General features: G+C 39.4%; 1 protein-coding gene across 1 annotated transcript in view; it reads right to left on the bottom strand.

Moving 5' to 3' along the window:
- Window positions 1–872: 872 nt before the first annotated feature.
- LOC138212682 (transcription factor COE3-like) overlaps window positions 873–4240 on the bottom strand; it is a 47146-nt gene continuing 43778 nt past the window's right edge. Inside the window, 1 exon segment of the mRNA XM_069173168.1 lies at window positions 873–4240. This exon segment is cut by the window's right edge and continues 585 nt beyond it. The gene's annotated coding sequence lies outside the window, so the exon portion shown is untranslated.

Genomic DNA, 4240 nt, shown 5'->3' on the forward strand with positions numbered 1-4240 from the left:
ATGTGTTCTGACCCGGTTTACAGACGTGTCGAGTGTCTGAAAGCTCAACGTAAACTCGTGTAATTAATTTCAGAACCGGGACAGAATCTTTGAAGGACTTCCAGCAGGATTCCCGACCGTCTTCTGGAGCCTCCTGAATCCCGTTGTGTTTCTGTGGTCGTGATGTTTCTTCCTGCCGCTCAACTCGGACCGATGGATTCACATCGACTCTGAACGTCCGTCAGAAGCTTCTCGATCCGCCGCCAACAGTTTCATCACCAGCTGGATCTCGGTTGGAGATTCCTGCTGGAGGTTACTGAGAAACTACCAAAATGTCCCCCCAGAATAGAGAACATATCTGTTTATGAAGACCGCCAACGCTTCCGTTTCTTCTTATTTTCTATTTATTTCCCATTATGAAGGAAAACCTGCGTCTCCTTCGTCCAATGAGATCGTTGCTGAGAAACCGACAGACGACAAGCTGTCATATGGCTTTTTTTAATATTTTGGACAGACGACCGTTACGAGGTATCACAGTGGTGGAGTGGTTGGAGGTTGTAGGTTCCATCCCAGCCTTCGGACCTTCAGTTAGCAGCGAGCATGTTTCCATGGTAACTACATTGGGTCTTCCAGGGTACATTTCACATCTCGGACGACATTTTTTTAATACTTTGGACGACATGCTATAGTATGACTTTCTTTTCACATTTTGGACATTTTTGTTTGGCAGGTTTAACGTTGGTTTACTGGAACATCAGCTGGTGACGGATTCTTTGTATTTATACATTTAATTACTTTATTAATTGTGATATGTATTTATGTACATTATTTTTTTCTTTCTTCTGCTCCTGTGAAAGTTGATTTGAACACCAACAGACGTCTGCCAGCCAGAGTTTCAAGCCAAATGTAATCTTTATTAGACTGTTTCTGTACAAAAAGCACTGGATCACAGGAAAAAAAACAGAAAACAAAAGACATGCATCTATTTACAGCATGGCCAGAGACAGAAAAAGAAAAGACCCGGGGTGTCGCCCCCCGTTCGTATTCTAAAGACATTAATTAAACATTGTGCTTTGATATACTTTGATGATATATTTCATATTTCACAAAGATGCAGTGCCTCTGCCCTCTTTCACATTGAAGTAAAACATTGAAAAAACTATATTTGTCAATTTTAAAACCGCATCTGAAAACCAGGACGGTGAGAAGCAAACTTTCTACGACTGTGACAGAAACAGAAAGAAAACGAGCTGCTTGACGTGTCGATGTGAAGTGAGAGGTTCGGCTTCGCCCGGGCTTCATTCCATCAACTGAAAAATGGCTTTTCCCGAGGACACCAGACGGATGTTGGGCGACACGACGGCGTCCGACGACGCTGAGCAGCGACCGAACGTTTCCGTCGGTGCTGCTGGATTTGCATAAAGTCAGAAAGTTTAGTGGTCCAGACTTCAGACTGCTGCCTCACTTCTGCTCTGATGGCAAAGAAATTTAGAGATTTTTTTAAGAGTTAAAGGGATGTCAGATGTTTTGCTTTTCTTCAGCACAGTTGGAAATCGTTTTCTTCAACAGTCCTTAAACATAAAACGTCCCACGAAAAGGAAAAAATTGGAGACGTTTCCTTCGAATTCTCAGAGATCTGCAGCTATTTATTTTTTATACGATTTATTTCACATAATCACTTTGTCTCGTAACTATAAAAGTTCAGGTTTTATAAATGTAAATAATTGCAAAACAAGGATTTGATAAAAGTCAGCGAATTTTCTCGTAAGTTCTTAAAACTTTTTAAGCGACACGCCGATGTAATTTTTTACATCATTTTATAGTTATTTCTCAAGTTAACTTTTAATAAATGCGTCTCCAGTTTTTTTTTTTCCTTTGTTGTAATACCTCCCTTTGTGATTTGGGGGCGCTGTTTGACACAACCACAAAATCTGAATTTGACCTTAAACGTTTTTCAAGCAACTGAAAGTCTAACTGAGCTGTTTCAGTTCGGGATCTTTTGTACATTTTGAGGAACCTGAGGGACACAAAAGTTCTCAGTTTAACTGGAGCGTCAAACAAAAACCACCTGCGATAAAAAGAAAGAGAAGACGTGGTATTGAATTGTGGTCAGTCGTAAGGTATCGAACTCGACTCTTTGTTGTTTGAATTTTTCATGTTTCCAGGGCAGCGTGGAAGGCGAGCTTGCATCAGAGCACAGGAGCACAGTTGCATAAGTAAATGATCCAGATTGTGTGCGACGACGAGAACAGCACCATCAACAACAACACCAACATCGATGGAAGTTTCCTTGAGATCAGTGACACAAAAACTCGTTTTCGGAGTGGTTTTAAAATCTGCTGCCTGTTTTTAAATCGTACGAATCATTCTCACCAAAAAACACAAAAACTAGAATCGGGTCTAATATTCAGATGGATAAAATATCGTTTTCTAAACACCGAAACCAAAAGGAAGAGCGGTGGAATATTATGACGTTATAAGTTTCTGAAATATAAAAATTTCACATGACAAGGATTTTTGCCATTTCAGAATGGCATAAAATAAAAAAAACATATCGGTGCATATCGTTCTAGCTTTCATCTTTTTTTTTTCACTTTTAGCTTTTTTTTCTTTTTTGCTAAGATGCATTGCTCTTATTAGGTGCCCCAACAAAAATAGTGCATTAAGAAATAACCATGATTATACATTTCACAATAATACACAAAGGACGAGAAGAACCAGGGGAAACACAAATGATGCTGTTTACAAAAAGTTAAATATCGGAAAAGCATTTTTATACAAAAGTGATGAAAGCGTCGTTTTACGTCCTGCTTTCAAAAACAGGGAGACCATGTCATGACCATTTTTTGATTTTACAAAAGGGTTAATTCCTCTCACTTGTTCACTCTTTTTACAATATCTAAAAGGTATTAAGACATCAAATGTGTTTACATATATATTTGAGACTATCATTCAGGCCTAAATCACAAAAGGAACTCCCCAAAACATACTTTATAAATACATATAAAATAAGCACAATCAGAAGAATAACAAGAAAATCTGGTACCTAAATGTGAATAAAACTGCTGCAAGCTTTTTCTGGTTAAAATCTACCACTCGACACACCCGCGAAACAGAACTATCGTACTGGAGTTAAAATGAGAGACGTCCAAACAAAAGAAAACGGGAACTGAAAAGCGTCGGGCGGCTTCGACGGGATGTTTCCTTCTTTCTTTACAAAATCACTGCATCTTCCTCCTTTTCAGATTAAGAGACACAAACATCGTTGAAAGCTATGGTACAGAATGGAAAACGCTTCGTCAGCGCTCGTTTTGAAGACTTTGGTCCTCGGGGGGCTTCGAGGGAGATTTAGGATTTAAAATCTGGAAACCGTCTGATGCTTTTTCCAGATTTGAAAAAAGTTTTGAAAAGTGTGATTTTTCCTGGTTTCAGGTCCACCGAGAGCTTCTGTTCCCTCCACAGCCAATCAGATCAGCTTCTGTTCCCTCCACAGCCAATCAGATCAGCTTCTGTTCCCTCCACAGCCAATCAGATCAGCTTCTGTTCCCTCCACAGCCAATCAGATCAGCTTCTGTTCCCTCCACAGCCAATCAGATCAGCTTCTGTTCCCTCCACAGCCAATCAGATCCGCCGCTGCGCTGATGTTTAGTTCACGTTCTCGTTACAGACGACTGATGCCGTAACTTTAACATGAACTGAATGTGTGAAATATATTTCAGCTTGAATACGTTTAAAAATGTTAACGTGAGTATTTTCTGCTGTGCGACGTTCCGGACGTTTTAACGAAAGTTTCGTATCCGACGTTTCGTCCGGAGCCGCTGCGAACGCGTTCGCTCAGTTTAACGTCTGTACGAGATGATTTCTGCAGAAATTACACGTGAAAGGAACAAAATCAATCTGCAGAAGTCCATTTGAATCCAGGATGATTTTAAACGTCTGAACTCAATATTCACGAACATCAAACTGATTCAATGTTAATAATCAACAACTGAAAAACTTCTAAACGTGATGCGGTTTGAGTCAAAGTACGACGGCGACTAATGACAACGTTCATGTGATTGATCTGCAGATTATTGATCTACTAATGAAATATCAGAAAATTATTATTCCGTTCACGATGAAACACGACAAAGAAAAACGTTAAATCTGCTGCAACCTGGAAATTTGTGATAATTTGTGTTTGAAAAACGCAAATAATGGATTTTCAAAATAGTTGCAGAATAACTAATCAAGTAATTGATTTAATGACGGATCGTAAACA

Source organism: Embiotoca jacksoni, unplaced genomic scaffold (genome assembly GCF_022577435.1).
Source record: "Embiotoca jacksoni isolate LCO1_2020_lvr unplaced genomic scaffold, fEmbJac1.0.p SCAF_100, whole genome shotgun sequence".
NCBI classification, from domain to species: domain Eukaryota; kingdom Metazoa; phylum Chordata; class Actinopteri; family Embiotocidae; genus Embiotoca; species Embiotoca jacksoni.